The sequence below is a fragment of the Anolis carolinensis genome, chromosome 2 (assembly GCF_035594765.1).
Source record: "Anolis carolinensis isolate JA03-04 chromosome 2, rAnoCar3.1.pri, whole genome shotgun sequence".
NCBI classification, from domain to species: domain Eukaryota; kingdom Metazoa; phylum Chordata; class Lepidosauria; order Squamata; family Dactyloidae; genus Anolis; species Anolis carolinensis.
This window is the reverse complement of record NC_085842.1, coordinates 39,854,890-39,873,381: the sequence shown is the minus strand read 5'-3', so window position 1 is coordinate 39,873,381 and position 18,492 is coordinate 39,854,890.

The window sequence follows — 18,492 nt, the reverse complement described above, 5'->3', positions numbered from 1 at the left end:
TTTGCTAGTTGGCATGATAAATGGGAAATTCTAGGAATTGTCACCCGAAAAGAAACCTACTTAAGTTCTGAATGTAGAACAATGATAGGAAACTTAGCCCAGCTTCTTGGTATATTATTATTGGTATAGCCAATAATCACAGGCAATGAAAGCTGTAATTTCCAAAGTTCTATTCCCAAAATTAAAAAACAATTGGGTCTACCACTAAAAACCTATGCCGCCACCAGAAACTCACTGAGGGAATTCAATCATCCATTATATTCTCTAAGACCATGGTAAAAGGTCTGCTTCATCTTTAGTGAAAAATTTCCACTCCATGTTTAAACCTTGGCTCAGATTCCCTAGAAACTTCTACAGCCTTACATATAGCAATGATTTTTACTTAACAATGGAACAGAAGCACAGTAGTGGCTTGATGGATCTCAGCATCCAAGAATGCTGTTTTTGCAATTGCTCATCTTTGGGAAAGACCCCTGAAAATAGCTAGTTTCAGGTTTGTTGCATCTCAGCAGCTGAATAAAAGATACCTTCAACAGCGGGGGAGGGCAATTTCTTTATCCAGGGTGACATTTTCACTATAATATATTATCCCACTTACTTTGACAGAAATTCAAACATTTCAGCTCATCCTGCCACTGAGATGGAATAATGGGCTGAGGGTGTTACCATTTTTGAGTTGAACAATTGTCTGTTATGCAGCTTTTAATGGCATAAAACTATGTCAATTATGGTTGCCAATGTTTTTAACCATTCTCTGCTCCTGTGTCTTTAACAGTCAACCCATCTTCTTCCATTAGCAGACTGACAGCACTTATTTCCATGCTGTGAGAAAACTGCTGATTTCGATAGATCCAACTGCTGTCAAGTCAAAGGTACAAGAGCAGGCCATTCCAGCTGTCTGGGCCCCCCATGGATCTTGTTAGTGCAAGGTCTGTGCCAGCTCTCTCTCTTGTTAAGTGGAGACTTCCCAACCTGGTGTGATAATTGAGCAAGGAGAAATCTGTTCATGCATACTATATGAAAGGAAGTTGGGAAGATGGAGCTGCACACTCAGCATTATTTAGCTAGAAAGTGAACCTTCACAGCTTCAGCCTCCTTCTAAACATTTCAAAATTCTGCCCACTATTTTTATGGCTCTTCTCCTTTGAGTCTTGATGGTTGCATAATAACCAGGGAATTTAAAGCAGCATCTCTTCCCATCACTGGCTGCTTCTGCATGCCTTCACAATTTGTAACTGCTGGGTACATGTCCTCCCTGCAAGTAGTGTGTCATACAAAAAAGACTACAGAAGCAGTGCAACAAGAGGTGTAGACAACTCTCCATGGTTGGAAACAGAACTCATGACTTGCCAAATGTTTTTTCTCTAAGCCTACACCCAATCGTTAGTTGGGGAGTAGATGGGAGTGGAATTCCAGCAATATCTGGAGGGCCCCAAGTTCACCAGCCCTGCTTTATGGGAGCCCCTTTCCCAGCAGTTTCCCATCCTGGGCTTAATTTACCTACACAATCTCACATAGCTATTATCAGATGACCATAACTTGGACATGGCTTCTCGGCAGCTGTCCATCAACTCTGGAACTCCCTTCTTCCCAGGGAAGCCCGAATGTCCCCCTCCCCTTCCAATGGCAGGCTAATTTTTTATTCAGATAAGTTTTCAAAGAAGAAGACTTTTAAGATCAATTCAGGGGGTGCTGTGGTTTTATATGTTTTTATCTTCAAAGTATTATGCATCACAAAGTACTTGAATCATTGCCTTTATCCTCATTTTGAAGCTCACAACAAGAAGTGTCTTCTCACCTATTTTCTACTAAGGATGGTTAGTTTGATTACTACACATTAGATAGTTTTTCAGTAGTGGCCCTATACAAAAAGTAGAGAGAACCTTCTAGACTAGGAATGGGAAAACTTCAGCATTCCTGGTGTTTTGGACTTCAATTTCCAGAAATCCCAGCCAGCTTACCAGCTGTTAGGAATTGTGGGAGTTTAAGTCCAAAACACCTGAAGGGCTGAGGTTTGCCCATACCTGCTCTAGACCAAAGGGATTGGAAATACTAGCAAGTCGAGGATCTAATTTCTCACCCTGGGCCATCTAGCACACAGATTGCCAAAGATGTTGAAAAACATTTTAAAAACTGGATGTGATCAAACATCAGTTACTGGTTTGGAAAATAATGGAGTGGCTGAAGGGGGGGTGGGGTCTCCTAAACCTATTTAAAAGCTGAATCTATTCTCCTGGAAACTTCTTGGATAGATGATCCACACGTTCCATTTTTGATAAGCACCCAAAAACAGAATACAGACTGTCTCCAAATTACAAACAAGATAGGTTCTGTAGGTTTGTTCATAAATTGAATTTGTATGTAAAAGTTTGAACAGGTACATTCTTAAGTGTAACTCTAGTCTGTCTGTCTGTCTGTCTGTCTATCTATCTATCTATCTATCTATCTATCTATCTATCTATCTATCTATCTATATCTTCTTCAGCTTTGTAAGCTTTGTATAGCATAGGGAAGGACTAACATCCCTGTGGTGATTGTTTAGCGGTCTGTGCCCCTGTTCAGAATATTTCACTTCACTTTCTGTCCCTGTGATAAATGGATTTTGAAAAATGTAGCTTGTTGTGGAAACAAGGATTGGTGAGAAGGCTTTCAGAAGCGAATTTCCCCTCCAAGAGTAGATTTCTCTTATTACCTGTTGTCTCACCCCTGTTTGTAACTATAAGTAATTTGTAAGTCAGATGTTTGTAACTTGTGGACTGCCTGCACATGGCCCCAAGGCTGTAATTTACCCTGACCTTGATTCTGCTTTGTTGCTGGGTAACTTTACGCCATGGCAATATCTAGGATTCTAGCATATTGGCTAAATGCTGAAAAACTCTAAGAAGCCATTTCTCCTAAAGACATCTTTCTGATTTGATCTACAGTTATCACTATCTCGGCAGCCTTTTCCTTACAGGCTTCTGCATTGACTTTTGCCTGGATTGTATTTTGAAGTTGATAGTTTTAGTTGTAATTGTTAAGATTGTGGATTTGTTACTTCCATAGTTTCATTCTGCATTTTTTAAACATGAATGCCATTATGTGAGGGCCTTTACATGTAATGCTAAAACAAATAAAGAAGAAGAGCAAAGAAAACAAAAAGAAAACCTAAAAAGCAGGGTGAACAACTGAGAAGAGCAAATGACTCAATGGTGGCCGGCTACCCACAGCCTTTGCTACAATTCTTGAATATTAAACACCTACCTAGAGGCAGAGCTGGGAAAGTTATTTTAGTACAACCAGAATCTCCTCCCTGGCTTGAGGATTCCAGCAGTTGCAGTACCAAAACTTTTCTTTTCCAAATTCTGCTTAGAGCTAACCAGAGATTTGGGTCTTTCCCTGTTCCATTTGGACATAATGGCATCCAGAACCAGGAAAGTTAATAGAAAGGGGTTAATGCAGTTAATAAATAGTTTATAACATTAAAAATCTAATTCAATTATGTTAAAAAGCTGAAATTTGTTAAATTAAATTGGTGTTTAAATTACATTAAAAGCCGTCATTAAAAACCTTATCTAAATTAAGCTAAAGGATGATATTTTTTATTTTTCTCCACTCTGCTTGTTCTTGACTTGGGACAGAAATGAGAGAGGGAAACAGCTGCATGGATTTTTGAAATCACTATTTTTTTTTCATTCATCCCATTCATCTCCTCTCTTGATTTCTGTTTATCCTTTTCTTATAGTCATAGCTCCTTGATCACTCTTTTTTTTTAGCTGATTATCAAATGGATCCAATTTTTTAAAAAGAAAAACAGGGTTAAGAGCGTTAGCATTCAGTTGCCTAGAACAGTTGAGGAAATATATTCAAGGTTAGACATAGTGGCCAAAACAGAAAATACAACAAAATATAAAAACCACAGAGCAACAATGCCATTAGTCGGCCAACTCCAAAGCATAAAATGTGCCATGAAAGCTTTCAAATTACTTTTCTGTTGCTCAAGGGAAGTTACTTTTCTTCTACTAAGTAGTAGTGCAGTAAATGCTTAATTGCTTTTATTTTACTGCCCTTTGCCCCTGGTCTCCTCATTACTGAACTACTAATCAGAAAAATAAGTGCATATAAATAGATAAAGGTTAGTTGAAAGCAGTCTAAGAAGCAGAGATGAGGTCAAAATCCAATCCTACCAACATTTTCCTGAAATTCAAAGTGGGGGAGAAAGGCAGAGATGTAAACCAGTGGTTCCAACCATGGCTCACAAGCTGTTAGTAGGCATTGGATCCAAGAATCCTCAGCTACCATGACCAATGGTCTCTGGAACTTGTAGTTCAACTATCACTAGGTCCCAAGGTTGGGGAACACTTGCGTTTTGTTGTTTTGTTGTTTATTCATTCAGTCGCTTCTGACTCTTCATGACCTCCTGGACCAGCCCACACTAGAGTTCCCTGTTGGCTGTCACCACCCCCAACTCCTTCAAGGTCAAGCCAGTCACTTCAAGGATACCATCTATCCATCTTGCCCTTGGTCGACCCCTTTTCCTTTTTTTCTTTCATTTTCCCCAGCATCATTCCCTTCTCTAATCTTTCCTGTCTTCTCATGATGTGGCCAAAGTACTTCATCTTTGCCTCTAATATTCTTCCCTCCAGTGAGCAGCAGGGCATTATTTCCTGGAGTTTGGACTGGTTGGATCTTCTTTGTGGTCCAAGGGACTCTCAGAATTTTCCTCCAACACCACAGTTCAAAAGCATCTATCTTCCTTTGCTCAGCCTTCCTTATGGTCCAGCTCTCATATCCATAGGTTACTACGGGGAATACCATTGCTTTAACTATGCAGACTTTCATTGCCAGTGTGATGTCTCTACTCTTCAATATTTGTAGACCACTTAACTGTAGCTGATGAAGGGAGCATCAATTCATGTCTAGATTTCAAATGTCACTAAGCATACAGAGAAACATTCTAAATAGGTACATCATATTTCAGTGGGAAAGATAGTGGTGAAGACCACACTGAAAATGAATTGATTCAATAAAGAAATCCATGGCCCTGGATTAAAAGACAGAAAGGATTGAGAGAACTCCAACAGTTGATGAATGGAGCTCAAGAAGGTATCTTACCCAGAGGTTTGCCATAAATTAGGCGGACTTGACAGCAAACAACTACAGACAACAACGTTATCAAGCATTCACTTAAGTTTCAAGCCCTATCCAAGACATTCTGCTACCTGAGAGAGAAGAGCTAATGACTCTTTCCTCCTATAACCAAGTCCAGTTTCAGGGAATCCAGAGCCTGCCAAGTTACCTTGGCACACAAAGCAGAAAATCCCACAAGCACCTCTTCCCAACCTTGGCAGTAAAAATACAATAACAGCAGAACGAGTAAATAGCAATTTGCTGCCCTATTGTGACATGAAAAATCTGCTATCTAAGGCAGCTGTTTCACTTTGCCAAATTAGAATGCTGGCCCTACTAATTTATCTGACAGAAGTATAGGGAGTTAGGTAGCTAGCTATAGAAGAATTTATATGGAAAGGGCATGAAATCGGACATTGGACAATTACTTAGACATATATCTCACTGTGGATACACACTGTATACAGAGAAACTAATTAATTATCATGCTCTGGATCACTCTCAAGGCAAAAGGGCATATTTTCCATTGCCAGAAATGACTAGTTGTAGAGTTTACATGTTGTGGTGATCGTGGTTGTTAATGGATTCATGTATGTAGCACATCGTTCTCAGTGTCTAATGTCTAATGCAGAAAGGCGCTCCAGATGATGTTGATTGATTGCAAATTCCATCATCCCCCGTAATTAGCTGTACTGTTATTGCCCATCCCAAATCTAAGAGATAATGAGGGTGGGTATTGCAAAAAGGCATTAACTAGTGTGGCATTATTCTAATGTATAACTAATTAAGATGATGAGACTATAAGCATGAACTTTCAGAACATAGTGAAATACATTCCAGCCAATAAAGAAGCACATCATTCGGATGAGTTCAAATGGATTTTGACATCCAACTGGCTTGCCCTGTATGGATTCTGGATTGGGACAATCCACTTTGCTTCGATAAGAACAATGAAGTTGGTGGATGATTAATTGTCTCTCTGCTAAACATAGAAGAAAGAATTCTTATGTGAGCCATGGAGAAATATTAATACAGGATCATTGTTTGTCCTTCTAAGCTGTTTTAAGTATTTGATCCAGAAAGAAGAATATTTAGCATATTTCACACAAAAAATTATCCTTCGAAACAAAAAGAAGTAATGACAGACTTGCAGTCGTTTGCTGCAATTTGCCTCTGATTACGATCATTTTGCTCTCCAATTGTGTGTTAAAATGGAATTCTTTTATAAGTACAGAATTCACTGGATCGAAGAGTTAGGAAATCATGCAGTTTCAGCTATAAGAGCAACCCCCCCCCCCCAACCTATTTCTATTTCTGCGACAAATAATAGTTCTGAATTGAAAATGAGGGCCTTGTCTCAACAAAGACAACTTGTACGCGGGAGAGAAATTCTTCCAGCACCACAGAAAGGCTTGGAAGAACTCCAATGCCAGCCTTTTAAAGCCAATATCAAACTCTAGATTTTTCTTGTTCTCTGGCTACTGCTGCTGTTAGATATCCTGGATACAGATGCCAAGTCTCAAAAAAACTCTGCAACACAGCACTTTCTGTTTTGGTCAATTAGAAGGACTCAAAGTAAATGCCAACGATTTAAAGGATGCTATGGAGAAAGGATTAATTTTCGGGGTCTTTCATCTTTGATAAGGCATACTCGCCTAAATTAACATGTCTTCAGAGAAAGGGAAAGGGAGTGGAAGAGAAAGAAAAGGAAATCATGTGCTTCTTTTACCGCCTTCTCCCAGAGGACAAATAAGGACAAGCATTGTGTCCAATTTGTCGCATCAAGATTCTTATAATTGACTGACTAGATTCAGCCAATGAGGCAACTTTGTTTTCTACTTAGCATAGCCCATACCACCCAGCTATTCCAGTTTGACAGGGACAGTCTTAAGCCCCTTCTACACTGCCAGATAATCCAGGTTATCAAAGTAGAAAATCCACATTATCTGATTTGATCTGGATTATCTTAGTCCACACTGTCATATAATCCAGTTCAAAGCAGGATTTTATACAGCTGTGTAGAAGGGCCTTAGCTCATCCCCTATCATCCCATCATTTCAGCTGATCCCAATTTCACTTCGTTTTCTACTTTCTCCCTTCAGTTTACATCTGTAAATTGAATTCAAAGTGCAAAAGTAGTTTGCAGTTAATACATCAGGAAACGGGCTAAATCTTCCCTTCTGCAGAATGTTCAGGCAAAGGCACCCTGCTGCACCCTGTCCTAGTTTGTATATTCTTCTGCAATTTTCCCACCTTGATCTGATGTTGTTTGGCTACATGTATCCCAATTTCCATTTGTGAAATGTTGTTTGAGGATAAGATGATTTGGAAGACCCTCACTCTAAGATAGTGGTCCCCAACCTTTTTTTGACTAGGCCCCACTTGACCAGGGACCACTTTGACTAGGGACCACTTTCAAACATTAGTACCAAAAGGATTATGAATGAGTTTTTGGTCAACTTTAGATTCGGTTTGGCTATTTAGGGTGCTAATTCAGAAAATTGCATTGGATAGACCACATCAGCTCGAGCTATCTAATGCAATGGTCAGCTCTGCAGAAAGGAGCGATAATAAAATAAAATAAAGAGGAAGAAGGTTCGCAGACCAGATTTTCATTCTCGTGGCACACTGCTGGGCCATGGCCCACAGGCTGGGAACCACTTCTCTAAGAGCTGCCATAAGTTGAAGGACAGCTAACAACAGTAGTAATAGCGTGTCTTTTTCATTTATTTAAGACTCCGAGCCTTCTTTTGCTTTTGCAAATGCAACTTCTTCATTAATCTGAGGATTTTTCTTCTGTTTTTCATTTGAGAACTTCAAACAGAGCAAGACATATAAGCCACTGTAGAATCGAGTGGTGAAGGTTTCAATGAGATTTGGAAGACTGAAACTGACTGCCTGAACCTGACTGTCTATCATTATCTACCTCACTGGGTTGCTTTTATTATCAGCTATCATGGCTGGGGTTTTTGGCCAGAAAAGCTGGTTATAATTACAGGCAATCCCGAAGTTATGAACAAAATAGTTCCTGTAGGTTTGTTCTTAAGTTGAATTTGCATGTAAGTCAGAACAGGTACATTTTTAAGTTTAACTCCAGATCTATCTGCCTATCTATCTATCTATCTATCTATCATCTATCATCTATCTATCATCTATCTATCATCTATCTATCATCTATCTATCTATCTATCTATCTATCTATCTATCTATCTATCTATCTAGATTGCATAGTGAAGGGTGAACAACATCCCTGTGGTGTATGCTTAATGGTCTGTGTCCCTGTTCAGAAGATTTCACCTGACTTTCTGTCCCTCTAATAATTGGATATTGAAAGTTTTGGCTTCTGTGGAAACAAGAACTGGCGAAAAAGCTTAGGTGGATACACCTTTTCCCCATGATAACTCTTCCAGGAGTTAATTTCCGTCCGAGGATAGATTTCTCTCACTTCCTCTTGTCTTGCCCCTGTTCTTAACTATGAGTCATTTGTAAGTCAGATGTTTGTATCATAGAGACTCTTTCTCATATCAGTGCTGTCACTATAGTTGGTGTCACCAGGTGCAGTGACACATGCTGTCACCCTCCTGGACATCCTCCCATATCAAACCATGCCACAGTTTAAAAAAACAAACAAACAGGAAAATTGACAAAATCAGTGAGAATTTTTTTAAAAAGCAACAAACAACAACATGTGCTTTTAGCAAATGCTGACTAAGCAAAGTGATTTGAAGATTCATTGTAACTGGGTAATAATGACAGCTCTGAACAGACCGCATGTGCATTAAAAGGTTCCAAAAGGAAATCAGAGTAGGGTTTTAGCCTTATAGATATAGAATGTATGTAAGCTGGTTTTATGTAAAATGTTTTTATGATTCTATCCAATTGCATGGATATTTCTATTTTTAAAAATTCTGCTGAAACACTGCAGGCAACTGTTTTGACATCACTTTTCTGATGACATTACCTGTTGCAGTTTGCATTCCCTGCACGCACACACACACAGAGTGATGGCATTGTCTGAGGGCGCTTCCAGACAGCACCCAAATCCATGTCAAAACAGGTTTTTAAAATCTACTTTGGCACGTATTTGAGTCTCCCTTTAAAACTTGGGCTTTTCCCGGGAAGGGGGGGGGGGTTGTCTAGCCACCCCAAAAACTCCCAAAACAGCCTTAAAATTTAAAAAACTTACTGGGCCATCATTAAGCTGCTCCGTGAGTTCTCCTGGCATGTAGAAATGACATGTCAGGAGACCGAGGGGGGGTAGTATCTCACAAAACAGCTTAATGGTGGCCTGGTAAGGTTTTCTTAATTGTAAGGCTTGTATGGGGGGAGCTGGGGGGGGGGCTTGGGTGGGTGCCATCTTGCACCTTTGGGCAGAAGCCAAAAGGTGCGAGATGGCTATGGGGACTCACTCCTGGGTAGTTCCAGGACTACCTAAGGGTGAGCCCCCACAGGTCTAATACCCCATTACACCTGGGCCTTTCAGGAAGGCCCAGGTTTAATGGGGTATTTTATTAATTCATAATAACCACTTATACCTGAGGCATCATTTGGATGCCTCAGGTAAAAGTGTGACAGGTCCCACATTTTTTGGCCTGTCTGAAGGGGCCCTTAGAGTCAATTGCAAGGTATTAGGTCCCCAAATTCATGGTAAATGTGCCTTATTATATTTCTTTCTTTAAACCATTTTTGAGTGGAGATACATGGTTTGTAAGAACAGCCATATCTTATTATCTATGTGCCGACATTGGTTTAACTTCATTAGTCTTTATAAATGTTTCATAAAATTTTTATTCGGGATTTATAATGTATAACTACAAAGAGCAGATCACCATAGCCTGGCACTTCCTCATCAGTCAGTTTCCGACATCCAAACCATGCTTTCCAGATTCTGACAAAAATGTTGGCTTTGGCTTCTTTGGTGCATTGCGCCTGATGCTTCACGTCAGCCTTTATTTCCATCTGGCTGAATATCCTTCTGCTTTGGCACCTGGGACCCTTGGAATGAGAACACTTCACGCTTTGGCCAACAGAATATGTTCTTCTCTAGCCTTGTTATTATCTTCCTATATGAGAACCACATTTCAGTATTTGCCTTATTTTGCATAGAGATTGCAATCAGGTGTTGTTTGGCCACATGTGTCCTGAAATTCATTTGTAAAATGTTGGACAGCATGCTTCTGGCCCACCAGATTGATCCCACAGGGAGAGATAACCACCCAAATGAAGATAGTTTTCCACCTCAATTTTCCCTATTGCAATGGCAGTAAGAGTGGACAGAGGCCCCTGCCACACAGCTGTATAAAATCCACATTGAACTGGATTATATGGCACTGTGGACTCAGATAACCCAGTTCAAAGCAGATATAGTGCATTATCTGCCTTGATATTCTGGGTTGTATGGCTATGTGGAAAGGCCCTGAGTAATCATGCAAACAATGAATGGTAGACTTCAGGTGGTGCTCATGGTGAGAAAAAATAATTAAGTTATCTTATTTAATAACTAAGATATAGTTGTCCCACACAGAAATTTTTAATTATACCAAAAGTATAACTAAAATATCTTATTGCCATTGACAAAATGATGATGCTCAAAGAAACATACCCTGACAAAGCATCATCTGCCACATGCACATACCCCCCCCCCCAAAAGGCACAACAAAACATATATGTGCATATTTTACTAGGAGATTCTAAGAACTTTTGATACATATAGATTTCTAACTTTTGATACACTGAAATAAAATGCCAAAACACAAAAAGCTCTTTGGCAACACAGACACATACACGCACATGGTATTTGTTAGTAAAATATGCACAACACTAAGAACTTAATCTAACACATTAAGTAAAAGAGCACTTTTTTGCGCCAGGCCATGTTGTTTAGGGACTTTGTCACACTGACCAAATAAAGCGTCCTAGGATGTTTCCAGACTGCTTCAGGGGTGGAGCCCCATGCCTTCCATCACATGACACTGTGTGACTTCCAGTATAGGCCCTGCCCTCAACAAGGGTGAAAGTGTCTGTGGACATTTCCCTTCAAACACAAAAGCCTTCCCAGTCTGAGCGATGCTTACTCGTGTGTCCGGTTTGGGTGACAGTTACTCTGTGTGACGGGGAATGTGTCACCATGAGTAGCACACGGGATTGCTGTTTCACCATGCTTGCTGGCAAAACGACAACCGGGGGGGGGGGGGGTCTCCCTGTGAAAAGGTCATAGGTCTCATCTAGCCAGTTCAAATATCATCTCCAACTTCAAGACTCTAAAACATTTCCTGTTACTTACCAGCTTATGTTCTTCTGAGGGAATTCAACTTTCCAAAAGTGTATTTCTTCTCTGCTATTGCCATCTAATTTGGGTAACATAGAGCCCTGGGACTTTAGCACACAAAGCCGGTATTCCAAGGTAGTTGTGCGATCACTGATTATGGTGTTTATAACAGAATGATACCTTGTTATTGTACCTCTCCCCATTCACACAACTATGCCAATTCACCTTTTCATGGCCTAGAATTGTACTTCCATGTATTCTTGTAACCCCACTTTCATGGACGTCCGCTGCTTGATATTTTCTTTTATTTTTAAAACATTTTCACAGTTGCAGTAATGGTTATTTCTAAAAGCCAAATAGTAGTGAAAAGTTAAACGTTACTGGTTTGGGAATACTGAGAGGTGGAGAGAAGAGTGGGAGAAGTGGAAAATCCACTACATGACATCATTTCAGGAGTAGAACAGTGCCATTCCACAACATAGGTGACATGAATACTGTGAAACTAGCGGTTATTTATGGATTTTGCTCCTCAAAAGTAGAAGACAGGTTCATTGTGGGTAGAAGGCAGACCAATAGCAGGGTACACACTGGTATAATGGGATAGAGATTGCCACTGTCAATGCTGGTTTACCTCTCTCATGCAATAAAGTCCTTAGAGCTTTTGCAAATCCTTTCCACAACCATCCAAAACACGCAAGGTATTTTTGCACTCCAGCCAATTTCTACTTGGTATTCTTGCAAGGTCCTTAGATGATTTTTTGCTAGAATAGTTGAATCAATTCCTTGCGTTGCAGTGTCACTTCAGACACTCACATCATTCAAGTGTTCTGCTTCCACACTAGAAGTCCCATGCTGAGATGCGGCCTTGGAAACACAAAAAGTGTGTGGGCCACACAATTATGGTGTCATTGTGAAGATTCCAAATGGAATCCATTCCTATTTTTCTTAATTAATGGACCTTTGAACAGATTTTTCTGTGGGAGGAAAGACTTTAAACAGAATTATATTGATTATCCCATGCCAAGCTCAGCTTTCCCATCTATCAGTAAAGAGACTGAGCAACATATATTTGCTGAAAGGAATAAATGGTTTTGCAAACAGGTGGGCACAGCAGTCCTATGTGAAACAAAGGGATAAAGTTGATAAACCTACATTAGTAAATCCCAAGTAATTTGTGCTATCTAGACAATACTTTGGACTGGTCTAATATTTCACCTTTTTCTGATATATAGTGTTGTAGAGTATACCTGCAATGTATAATGAATGCAGTTTGATACTACTTCAACTGCAATGGCTCAATGTATAGGAGTTGTAGTTTGGTGAGGCATGAGAACTCTTAGTCACCAAAAGCTAAAGATCTTGTAAAGTGGTAGCTCACATGATTCCATAGGATTGAGTCATGGCAGTGAAAGTAGTGTCGAACTGCATTAATTTTACATTGCAGATGTCCTGTGCATATGATGCATGTTTACTTCAGGTTACCCAAAACGGCAGCCATGATAATGTATGGTGCCTCTTGAGGAGATGACAGTGAGGCTCTGGAGTATGCACACCTGTGCTTTAATAGCCCCAGGACTTAAAAGAAGGTCCTTGGTTCTTGCTGAAATTATACATTTTTCTTCTCTTGAGTCATTGAGAAACACAGCAGGGATGGAAAGAAATTTCATTGCCGCCAACAGTTTCAATGACAGTGGCATTTTAATCCCCCGAGACTTGTAAGAAAGTTCTCACTTTTCCTCAATGCACGTATTTGAAATGGCTAAAACAATTTTTTCAAAATATATAAAAAGACAATTTTGTCAATGGGATGTGTATAGATTGATCAAATAAATGTGCAAATGAGAGAAAAAATTTTTTTTAAAAAATTCACAAACTTTTAAGGAATAAGGCAAAAATCAGCATGAAACAAGAATGAGGATCATGTTTGGGTTTAGGGAAACTCCCCAGAAATGGAGACTTGAAATGTTCACATCCGTAAGTGAAAGCATAGTCTGTTTCACAAATACACCCCTACAAGACTTATAGCTTGTTTTATAACTGAAATGCAACCACATATAAGCTAACAGGAAGAATGTATTTGAAAAGGCACATCATTAGGAAAGGTGCATAAAAAATCTATTCATTTTGGCAAATGCATATGGAAAAGTGTGTACAAATTTCAATGAAGAAAGAAAAAAGTTCTGTCTCCATGGAGTTTTTCACAGACACCCTGGAGACTGCTTGAATGCCAGGATGGGTCATGTTTGCGTGGTAATGTTCCTCTCTTCGCAGACAGCAGGCCTATTCTCTGTTACGTTCATCGTCTTCAGTCTACAGATTTTGAGGATTAAGGTTGTTCCCTACATTTTCAAAAACTATTCTAGAATGTGGATACCTCAAATCAGGTTTTTTTCATTGTACAGTAGCTCTCTACCTCAGTGATTCTCAACCTGTGGGTCCCCAGATGTTTTGGCCTTCAACTCCCAGAAATCCTAACAGCTAGTAAACTGGCTGGGATTTCTGGAAGTTTTAGGCCAAAACATCTGGGGACCCACAGGTTGAGAACCGCTGCTCTACCTCAACCTTCCGAATGCCTTCCAGGGGTATTCAGTTGTAGCCCAACATATATGGAAGTCATCAGGATGTGAAAGGCCAGTCTAGATGGTATCCAACAGGCAAACAATCATAACTACTTTACTAGTAGAGAAAAAAATTGACATTCAAAAATAATGCCTAATCCATGGGGCATTTGATTTCAAGCAAACCTGGTAGAATCAATAGATGATGTTTCTGTTGTTTTCGTTGGGTGATCTATGGCAATCCTAACAGGAATCTATCATAGTTTGTTTTTTTTCCTTCCCCTGAGACTGAAAGTGTGTGACTTGCCCAAGGTGACCCAATGGGTTTCCATGACTGAGCAGGGATTTCAGCTGTGGTCTCCAGAGTCCTTATGTTCAAACCACTACAGCACACTGGATTTTTTTGTAATGTTTCTCCACCACCCAAACTATAATGAGTTGGTTATTTCAATAAAAATAGCAAGTATCTTGTGCATTTTCATAACATGTTTCACACCAAATGGGGGATTTTTCAAAGCATTAAATATTTATTCTCTTTCCAGTAGTCTGCTCAAGTGTCCTAGTTACTGAATTTGGAAGTTACTGCAATATTAAACTTGCCAGCAAGCACATAAGAAATGTACTAGTAGCCCTTTTTAAGCCAAAGTTAACTGTGACTGCCTGAGACCACCCTGATCTTGTTGCTCACACGGATAAGGAGAATCAGCATAAAACAATGTTCAAGACTGGGGGGGGGGGGGGGGTGGTAGAGCTGGGCTATGTGTTAAGTCTGCAGTAATCCTTTGATAATTATTTGAGAACAAGACCAGTCTATGATATTTTGTTGGCTTTGGTGAGATACAGGATTAGAGACCTACTCTTTCATTCCCACATTTAGAAGCCATCTAGGTCTACCAATTAAACCCATAATGTGGAAACATTAATTTGTTGATTTTCCTAGAATTATTGGAGTTTCCCTCTTAAAACAAAACTTCAACAGAGGAGAACAGCAGGTGGGGAGGATTTTCATTGCTGCCTTTCCACCTGCTGCCCAACCTGCTTAATGATAAAGCTCACTCTAGTTGGGGATCAACTCTACATAAATAAATCATGTACGCTTCATTAATAAACATGTCTGGCTGCACACATATTATTATCTCTTATACTTTGATTCCATCCTTCCAAGATGCTCTGGATGACTGGGAAAGTTTCTTGTTGGACTACAATGCCTAAAATCCTCTAGCCAGCCAATATTTTGAGATTGCCACTCAAAACATGACTTTGCTAACCTGCTGTGTTTCATAAGTCCCCACTTCTCCTTAGCTCCTGAATTGAGTTAGAATATACATTTGTGATTGATCCCAAACAGCCTTTATCCTGAAGGTGAACACATTTCTTTCTAACACCCAGCACTGGAAATAATCCGTTAAAATACCTCAGAAGCAATGGGTGCCATTAATGGTCCCTGCTTCTACACATCCTCTGTTCTTTTCAAGGAAGTGGAGAATGTTCCTTCCTAAACAAAGTCTGCAATTCAGGTCAAATGGCAGTGTGGTAAATCAGTCTGAATGCGCCAATGCCATCATTTTCAAAACCATTGTGAAAATGTTTACTATTTATTGCAGCAGTGGGAACACAGTGCATTCAGGGAAGCAATCATTGAGCCAACTTGTAATTACTGCTGTATTGATTACCAGCCAGTGCAGCTCAGTGACTTCAATATATGGGCTGATTTAAGGGGCGGGGGACAATCTTGATTGGGATTACCTAAAGTAAAGACACTACCAACCAAAGGAGGATTTTCAAAATACCAGCCAAGACTTTCAGCAAACTACAGCATACCTGCAGAAATCTAAGAGAAGTTATCAAGAGGACCTTATGGTGTACACAGCTATTTATTTATTTATTTATTTATTTATTTACAGCATTTATATTCTGCCCTTCTCACCCCGAAGGGGACTCAGGGTGGATCACATTGCACACATAAAGACAAACATTCAATGTCATAACATAGAACAGAGACAGAGACAAGACGCAGGCACGGTCTGGCCTCGAACTCATGGTCAGAGTGATTTGTTGCTGCTGGCTTGCTTTCCAACCTGCGCCACAGCTAGAACAACTAAAAAGAGTTTTGGATGGATAGCTGCCTAAAAATCTAGAATATGATGACAGTATGGATGTAATTTGGTTATAGGAGACTTTGTTTGCATCCTAGCTTTACTATGAATAGGAACAGTCCAAGACATTTTGCTAAATGGAAAGCTCGCCAGACTATTTCAGACATGCATTCCTGGGCCCAGGATTGTTTGCTGATTTGTATAGAATATTTAGACCACATACTTCAGTTTTGTTTTGAATACCAGACAGTCATCCAGACAAAAATTCATTCTGAACATGCTAGTATTTCTTTGGTTCTGTAGAGTAGAAGAGAAACATTTTGTTGCTTCAATTATTGAAGAAATTGAAATCATCAATCCTAACCAATCTACTGTGGATCACCAAGACATTTGCTAGTAGATCCAGATCTTTTGATTATCCATGATTTAGAGGAACCCTTATATGTGTTTCTACTTTGCATCATCTGGGGTTTTCTTTACAAACTATTTTGAAAGATCATATCCCTGAAAAGCAATATCTGAATGATTAAAGCAAATATATAAGTATGCCATGTTTTCTTCAAGCATTGCTTCCAACCATCCCACCATCAGAACAAATAGCATCATATGCTAATGGAATATACTTGCATATGGATAGTCTGTCCCAGCTCAAGTCTTGCAGTCCTTAAAGAAATGGTCTACAGAAGAATGAGGGCTATCCAAAACATATTACTACCTGGCTAGATGGCCTACAAACACAAACAAATTCTCTATACAAATGCCCTCTGGTCTGGAAGTAGGCTGGCTTATGTACAGAAGAAACCAAATGGAATGCATAGTTGTGTCCTCCAACACCTCACTGATTTTTTGTCTTCTGGAAATACATGTCTGACCATTTCTAATGGCAAAGCTGGCCCTGGGAACAATGCAATGCATGGCTACTCAGAAGTAAGTTGCATTGCTTTTGATGAGGCTTTTTCCATATAAGAAAGCCATAACCTGTAGCTCAAAATATTTTCAATTCTTATAAAATATCTATTTTTATACTCCAAATATCTAGTGGGTAGCTGATCTGAGACTATAATACTTATGTCCATATTTTTAAAAAGTCCTCAGTCCAACTTTATTCATTTATTCTGTGAAAGAAAATTCTGAGGTTGGATCTACACTGCCACATAATACAGTTTCAGAATACAGTTTAACTGCATTGAACTGGATTATATAGCAGTGTAAATTCATGTAAGCCAATTCAATGTAGTTAAACTGCATTCTGAAACTGCATTATTTGGCAGTGTAGATCAGCCTGAGGTTGGCTATAAGAGAAAAGCATATAGGGAGGAGACTCAAGATTTTTTCCTCACTAGCTTCCAAAGTTTTCTGTTCATGAGCCATTTACTCTGCAGTACTTCCATCAGTATGCTTGGCATTCAGTTCAGATCTTCCATGATATGCTTGCTTGCTCACAAGTGCCTTAGGACCAAGATCTTAAAAGAAATGGAAATGCTAAAGAAATACTTCAATAAAATGACAAGGGGAAATAATGTGGAATAAATATAATGAGAGATTTTTAGGATATCATTAAAATGGTGGGTTATTTGAGAATGATCTTCATTAAGTGAGTTTTAAAAATCTTAACAGGGAAGGGAAAAGAAAGAAAAGAGCAATTCTAGTAAATATACGGGTTCCATCTAAGAATCTCTTGGGCTGGATCTACACAACCAAATAATGCAGCTATAACTGCATTATATGGGCAGTAGACCCATATAATGCAGTTCCATCCAGTTTAAACCACATTATATGGGTCTATATTGACCATAAAATGCAGTCAGACTGCATTATTTGGCAGTGTAGATTCAGCCTTTGATCTGATGTTTGTAATGGCATTGGCACTGTGTGATTTCCAGTGAGCTCCTTTCTTTACCAGTTACCATCACTGATGACTAGTGAATTCCATCTCAGTGGGGCAGTAAATCCATGCTGACTTTAAGTCCAAAGTTTAAATTAATGGTCCAAAGTTTTTAACCCTAACATCAAAACAGGTTCAACACTTTGGATTGCTCCCTTAAAACCTAGAATAGATTTAGTATCCCACAGACACAGGAGATACTAGACCACAGCTATCTATATATATAAAATGATAAAGTTGTTTGCGCAGTGACTATAACAACAAAACTAAACATCCCAGAAATACGAAATTTGGCAACACAATGCAAAAGGCTTGCCTCCGGGTTACAACAACACAACCACACCACAAAACCACAATCCAGACCCACAAAACTCACAACAATGCATCATGAGATAACAACACAACTAAACGCCCCAGAAAGACAAAACTTGGCAAGACAATGCAAAAGCCTTGCCTCCCAGTTGTAACAACACAACCACACCACAAAACCACACAGGACCCACAAAACTCACAACAACGCATTGTGACTAAAACAACACAACTAAACGCCCCAGAAATACAAAACTTGGCAACACA